Source organism: Oratosquilla oratoria, chromosome 19, assembly GCF_046742065.1.
Source record: "Oratosquilla oratoria isolate Oo_2021 chromosome 19, ASM4674206v1, whole genome shotgun sequence".
Lineage (NCBI taxonomy): Eukaryota > Metazoa > Arthropoda > Malacostraca > Stomatopoda > Squillidae > Oratosquilla > Oratosquilla oratoria.
Window position 1 is genome coordinate 50,754,190 of NC_134795.1, and position 7,500 is coordinate 50,761,689.

At 43.5% G+C, this 7,500-nt stretch overlaps 1 protein-coding gene across 2 annotated transcripts in view; it reads left to right on the forward strand.

Moving 5' to 3' along the window:
- LOC143035876 (uncharacterized) overlaps nucleotides 1-7,500 on the forward strand; it is a 356,485-nt gene that overhangs the window by 258,496 nt on the left and 90,489 nt on the right. The window contains exon 2 of one of the 2 annotated variants that reach the window (XM_076202989.1): nucleotides 881-912. The exons of the other annotated variant lie outside the window; for it this stretch is intronic. The gene's annotated coding sequence lies outside the window, so the exon portion shown is untranslated. The remainder of the gene's footprint in view (nucleotides 1-880; nucleotides 913-7,500) is intronic. 2 annotated transcript variants of the gene reach the window in all.

The window sequence follows — 7,500 nt, forward strand, 5'->3', positions numbered from 1 at the left end:
CCCCGTCAGTTGAGTGTTCCCACGTGACGACGATCTTCAGCGAGAGGTGCAAACTCAGCACACAGAAGTTGACTACGCTTGCCTCGATGTGCATGACGAAACCAAACATGCAGGGCCGCATCATGCAATGCCGCGGACCCAAACTGAGCAGATTTCCCGTCCATGTGTCTTGATTGAACCTCTGAAGAGCTTGTGTGTGTGTGTGTGTGTGTGTGTGTGTGTGTGTGTGTGTGTGTGTGTGTGTGTGTGTGTGTGTGTGTGTGTGTGTGTGTGTAATGATAATGATAATAATATCAATCGGTTTATTGAGTTAACAGCGATACAGAAATACACTGAAAATATACAATTTGTGTTAATTCTAGAACTAGTCTAATTTGAGTACATCATGTGCAGAGAATGCTAGGCATTGTTGTTCTCATATGATGGTGCATTTACTGTGACCGAAAGGTCGGAGCCAAGTCAGTGATGGTGTGTGTGTGTGTGTGTGTGTGTGTGTGTGTGTGTGTGTGTGTGTGTGTGTGAGAGAGTGTGTGTGTGTGTGTGTGTGTGTGTGTGTGTGTGTGTGTGTGTGTGTGTGTGTGTTTGCTAAATTGTAGTACACAGGAAAGTAGCAACACTGAGGGTAGGGTTCCCATCTCTTACTCTTCTATTCCCAAAATCTAGCTTTAAACTAAATTCATGAATGTTTCCAAGTCTAGATTGATCGTAGAATTTTACTGCCACTAAATCAATCACATTTCGTTTGATGCTATTTGACTTATGCTACCAAAAAAATCATGTTTTTTCCTCGAATTATGAATGTGGAGAATAATGTTGGGTTCTATAATGAATGTTCACTTCTCAAAGTATTTAAAAAACAACAATCTTGTGATATTTTCAGATTACTGGAATCGCTACAAACAGCCCTAAAAGGTTTGTTGGCTCCGCGGAGAGTTCATGTTCTTATTGTTTGTATGTTTGTTTGTCTGTCTTATTCTGTCCTAATCTTTGTGTTAAACCCAACTTCTCCCCAAACCACGAATTACTCAGTGGTGCAAATAGGATTAGCCATGCACTAGATTCAAGTTACTTTGTGACTGCCATTTGCCCTAAATACACACACACACACACACGCACATACACACACACACACACACACACACACACACACACACACACACACACACACACACACACACACACACACACACACACACACTGTGATTGGGTATGTGTGCGTGTAAGGTCACAGCACTACCCATAGATCGGTCATATACGAGCTCTGAGCTCTCTTCCGGGAGGGAATTAGCTGTTGATCACGAGTCCAACACGTGATCCAAACACCATGGTGAATCACACACACACATACACACACACACACACACACACACACACACACACACACACACACACACACACACACACACACACACACACACACTCTCCAGCGGCACACGTTCGAATCCCAACCTGGACTAAAATAATTTCAGTATTGTTGCGCTGCGAGCCGGTATTCCATCTGTCGTGAACGGGGAATTAGGTGTTTGTGTGCGTGTAAGGTGACCTTACAACACGTGATCCAAGCCCATAGTGAATCTCACACACACACGCACACACACACACACACACACACACACACACACACACACACACACACACACACACACACACACACACACACACACACACGACCTTACAACACGTGATCCAAGCCCATGGTGAATCTCACACATACACACACACACACACACACACACACACACACACACACACACACACACACACACACACACACACACACACACACACACACACACACACACACACACACACCAATTCTTGCATGCCTTATAAGCCACTTCAACTAAGGTGGGAGGGGGGGAGGACAGATATCAAGTGTCTGAACCAAGCCTCTTGCCTCTCCAGAGATAGACTCATCTATACAAACACTCACGCGCGCGCGCGCACGCACACATGTAAGATGAGGTGCCTACTACGCCAGGAGGTGCTGAGTGGCTGCGGCCGAAGCCGTCGCCTTTGCCGTAGGTGCTTTAAGGACTGTTGGGGCAGGTTACAGTCAGTGTTGGGAATCGGAGAGGAGTGCGGGACTCGAACACAACACTGAGCAAATGCGAGACCAGCATGCTGTCGATGACGCCACCAGAGCAGATGTAAGGTCACAGCATCAGCCATAGATCGGACCGTACATGAGCTCTGAACTCTCAATCGGGAGGGTGACAGCTGTCGATCACGGGTCCAGCACGTGATCAAAGATTGTGGTTAACTACACACACATAGCTGAAGTGCCCAACATCCACTCCTCTCCAAAAGAGGGAAGCTGATGATAATGACCACGCCACCCTGGTGACTGCCACTTGCCAAGGCTATACAAGTATACAGTTCGAAGGTGAAGTCTTTTGGCCACAGCAGAGGGGCGTCTACTAGCATCAGCTCCCCCTCTTCCTGATGCAGCGTGTCTTCTTTTTACAAAAACATGTCTTGAAGGTGTTCATTCTGAGCACGTGCAAATGTCCGACGCCTTTCTCGTACTGAAGAGGGAATCTAAAACACACCTGGACATCTGCGTTCATCATCAGTTCCTGGTCAGAGGTGAAGTAAATACGATTTATCTCTTCCCCAACTCTGAGAAGGATTTCATTGATCGAAGCTATACACAGACATCGGGTAGAGAAACCGGTAGCAGTGTTTATGTATACAATCATTTCGACAAAAGCCTCTGGTAATAAGATTCATCCAGCTTGCGTAGTCGCCTAGCAACCAGGCGCGCGCGCGCGCGTGTGTGTGTGTGTGTGTGTGTGTGTGTGTGTGTGTGTGTGTGTGTGTGTGTGTGTGTGTGTGTGTGTGCGCGCATGCGTGTGATTCGCCATGGTCTTGGATCACATGTTGGACTCGTGATCGACAGCTATTTCCCTCCCGTAAGAGAGCTCAGAGCCCATATATAACCGATCTATGGGTAATGCTGTGGCCTTACACCCACACACACAGACCCAACTCTCCGACCACGAAAGTAGGAGTAACGACACGCAACGCAGCGATACTGAAATTATTTCAGCTCTGGGCGGGATTCGAACCCTGACCTCCGTAGTGGCAGCCGGGAACTCTACCAACCGCGCCACGAGTTTTGTGTGTGTGTGTGTGTGTGTGTGTGTGTGTGTGTGTGTGTGTGTGTGTGTGTGTGTGTGTGTGTGTGTTTATTATATTTTTTGAAAACGTCGTTTGGATGGTTTCTTTCCGATCTTTCCCGAACACAAAAAACGTATTTTATGCTTTATATGATCGCATGCCAGATCATACTGGTAAACAAGAGAAATGTCACTATATTTGTATACATACATTTATACATATATATATATATATATATATATATATATATATTTTTATATATGTATATATATATATATATATATATACACACATTTATATATATATATATATATATATATATATATATATATATATATATATAGAGAGAGAGAGAGAGAGAGAGAGAGAGAAAGGAAGGTGGGCAGAGTATTTTAGGGAGTTGCTAAATGTGAAGGAGGATAGGGAGGGAAAGGTAGTTGCAGTGGGAAGCGCTAAGAAAATGAGAGTGATGAGTGAGGAAAATGGAGGAGAAACAGGGAAAGATGAAGTGAAAGCAGTTGTTAAGATGATGAGAGCAGGTAAGGCACCAGGGTTGGATGGATGCCATGCAGAATGTCTGAAGAAAGGAGGTACAGTTATGGTGGACTGGCTGGTGAGATTATTTAATGTTTGCTTAAGAGAGGGTGGAGTGCCGGAGGACTGGAGGAGTGCCTGTATAGTTCCACTTTACAAGGGAAAGGGGGACAAGTGTGAGTGTAGTAGTTTCAGAGGGATCAGCTTGTTGAGTGTAGTTGGAAAGGCTTATGGGAGGGTCTTGATTGAGAGGATTAGGAGAGGAACAGAGGGAGTAATTGGTGAATAACAGTGTGGTTTTAGGACAGGTAGGGGTTGTGTGGATCAGTTTTTGTGGTAAGACGGATATGTGAAAGAGCTATAGGAAAAGACAAGGATGTTTTTTGGGCTTACGACAGGGTAGACAGTAAGGCACTGTGGGAGGTACTGCAGATATATGGGATAGGAGGAAAGCTGTTAAGAGCAGTCAAGAGTTTTTACGAGAGTAGTAGAGTTTGTATTAGGATTAGAAATGGAGAGAGTGAATGGTTTGAGATAAAGGTGGGACTTCGTCAGAGATGTGTTATGTCGCCCTGGCCGCTCAATCTATACATGAATGGGGTGGTGCGAGAGGTGAATGCAAGGGTACTAGGTTAGGGGTTGGAGATGATTAAAGAAAATGAAGAAAAGTGGGAAATAAGCCAGTTGTTGTTTGCTGACGACACTGCGCTTGCAGCAGGATCAGAGGAGGGGTTGAGGAAGTTGGTGAAGGTGTGTGAAAGAAGGAAGCTGAAGATAAATGTGGGTAAAAGTAAGGTGATGAGATGTACAAGGGGAGAGAGTGACAGCAGGCTGGAAGTGAGTATTAAGGGAGAGAGACTGGAGGAAGTGGATAGTTTTAGATACTTGGGTGCGAATATGGCAGGGAAAGGAGGAGTGGGGGTGGAGGTAGAATGTAGATTGAGAGAAGCGAGTAAATGTCTTAGTGGATTTAAAAGTGTAATGAGAAATAGACATCTGGGAATGGATGCTAAGAGGGAGTTATATGAAGGAGTGATTGTGCCAACATCACTATACGGGAACATAAGAGAGGAAGAGAGAAGGAGTTTGAATGTGTTTGAGATTAAATGTCTGAGAAGTATGATAGGGGTTACTAGGCTAGATAGAGTGAGAAATGAGGAAGTGAAGAGGAGAACGGGAGTGGAAAGGGAGATGGGAGATAGGGTTGATGAAAGAGTATTGGGATGGTTTGGACACATGGAAAGAATTAGTGAAGATTAGTAAAAGAGGTGTTGAGGGCAGAGGTGGAAGGAGTGAATATGAGGGGGCGTCCTAGGGTGAGATGGATGGATGGGGTAAAAGAGGTATTACAAAAGAGAGGAATGTCTGTTGAGGAAGAACGGGAGAGGACAGAAGATAGGAGTGAATGGAGAAGGGTTATGTATGGATGATGCTGTGATGCATGAGGGGGAGTGGGTGGGGGATGGGGTATGAGGAAGTATATATGAGAAATAATTTGACGCAGCCCGAAGGGATTTCTCCCCGTCTTCTCCTTTTCTCTATAAGGGGACGGAGAGGTGGGGTCGCCGAATTAATGAAGCGGCCTTGCTGTGGATGTGGTGTGTCTTACGACACTGCTTCTAACCCAGGGCAGTGGACAGGATGCAGGGATGACCCGTCATCCAGGAGGTGCCAAGAAGAGAGGGAGGAGGAGGGTGGAGGGGAGTGGAATATGTATGTGATGGAATGGGTGGGAGTGGTTTCTATGCCTTTTTCTTTTTGGCAACCCCCCGTGTAAGGGGGAAAAGCCTTTGGTATATGTATGTGTATATATATATATATATATATATATATATATATATATATATATAAGTATATATATATATATATGTGTGTGTGTGTGTGTGTGTGTGTGTGTGTGTGTGTGTGTGTGTGTGTGTGTGTGTGTGTGTGTGTGTGTGTGTGTGTGTCTTCGTGTGTGCGTGTGTTGTCCATCTTATCAACTGACTTGATTCGTGGGTACGGTGGTCCGTACATAACACAAAACATGTGCCTTTCTCCTCTTCGCCTTGTGGCGAACTTTAATTTCTTTGCTCTTGTCAACACCAGACGTTTTTATTTATCTCAGAGGACTCTCTGGGTCTAAGAATATTTCGCAAAATCCTCTGATGAACAAAGTTCACGTGAACAGTTCGTGTCTAAAGTGGTCACGTGGTTTGAATCGTGGACTCATTCCTGTCCTTTGCGCATCTCTTCTACGCACGCTCCTTGACGAATCGAGGCGAGTTTATGTAAGCACTATTCCGTACAAGAACACCAATTCGATCAATTTTTTTCATTCTGTATCTTATACATTTGTTTCATTATACTTTTTCATTTTTTACTGTTTTCTTTGTATTTATATTTGTGTGTTTTTGCCTTTTTATATTTCTATTTTTCTTTATCTATTTCTATCTAAATTCTATTTTCCATTTATTTTCCATTTATTCATTCATTTTTATAAGCTTATTTTCTATCCATTATTTTATGTTGTCTTATTTAATTTCTATTTACTATTATTTTTCCATTTATTAATCTATTTTTATTTATTAAATTATTTATTTATTTATAATTTTTCATCTCAAGCCGCCATTCTGTTCTGCCCCATCTAGTCACCTTGTAAGACACACAGGGTACGCAGTGACGATATTCTTGTCCCCCGAGGTGCTTGTATATTTGTTCAGCATGTTCACGTTTAAGGAGTTTATCACACAATCTGTTTATTGTCATTATGATGCATGCCTATGTATTTTTAGTGTTCTATTATGTACATATATTGTTGCGTTTTTCTTTAGTTTTCGTCCGGGTTTTTATTTAGAATTTTTAGTGTTTGTTCGTTAGCTTTCGTTCGGGTTTTGTTTTGGAATTTTAGTGTTTATTTTACCTAGCGCCAAGCGATTTCTTTCTGCCGTAAAAAAAAACCTTCGCAGTGTGTGTGTGTGCGTGCGTATGTGTGTGTGTGTGTGTGTGTGTGTGTGTGTGTGTGTGTGTGTGTGTGTGTGTGTGTGTGTGTGTGTGTGTGTGTGTGTGTGTGTGTGTGTGTGTGTGTGTGTGTGTGTGTGTGTGTGTGTGTGTGTGTGTGTGTGTGTGTGTGTGTGTGTGGCGCACTCAAACGTATATTTACGTTCGTGTGCTTGCTCGGCTGCATACATGTTACTTACAAACACGCATTAAAAAACACACACACACACACACACACACACACACACACACACACACACACACACGGCTTGCATGAATAGTGGTTAGTGTCGCGAGCCGTCAAGTCGCAGTACCCCCGCTCAGGGCATGAAAGGTCCTCATTACAACGTTACTGTCCCCTTTGAGCAAGGGTTGGATGTGTGTCATGTGTAAAAGATCACAGCATTGCCCATAGGTATATGAGCTCTGAGTTCACTTCCGGAAGGACACACACACAAACACACACACACACACACACACACACACACACACACACACACACACACACACACACAGACACGCGTATTATCGTGAACATATAATTATGACCCATTGATTTAACTTCTCATGTATCTATTCATTTATCTATTACTTTATCTATTTACTCATCCATCTATTTGATTTTATCATTGGACAATTGTTGATGTGAGTTTTGTCTTCTTATCTCTCGTGCTTGATAGGCCAGAGGAGGAGTGGGGATTGGAAAAGGAGGAGTGTTTGTATATATTAGGGATGTCAGCCATTACGCTGTCTACGAAGGAGATTTTGCCCTGAATTAAACTGGTTTAATTGTTAGTACGCCTATGTCGAATACTTACGCCGTGTTTTCTTTTTCTGTATTCTTCTTCTTCCTCTTCTTCGTCT